The following is a 232-nucleotide window of genomic DNA, read 5'->3' on the forward strand; positions in this document are numbered from 1 at the left end:
AAGAGCCGAGCCTTATGCCGGAAAATGTTGTAGGGCTTGTTAGAAAACTAATGGACCCGGTGGCGCTGGTACCCGGTTGCGCTGGGACCCAGTACTTCCAGAATGCGCCCTATAGTTTCTCTATATAGTCTAGAATCCGGAGCCGTTCCATCACCTCCGTAGCTGTTGATGGTGAAAAGAGCGGTTGATGAAGGACCTTCCCTACTTTTCGCAGGAAGTTGGCGCGATCATC

The sequence above is a fragment of the Amblyomma maculatum genome, chromosome 3 (genome assembly GCF_055883805.1).
Source record: "Amblyomma maculatum isolate TAMU_Amacu chromosome 3, ASM5588380v1, whole genome shotgun sequence".
Taxonomy (NCBI): domain Eukaryota; kingdom Metazoa; phylum Arthropoda; class Arachnida; order Ixodida; family Ixodidae; genus Amblyomma; species Amblyomma maculatum.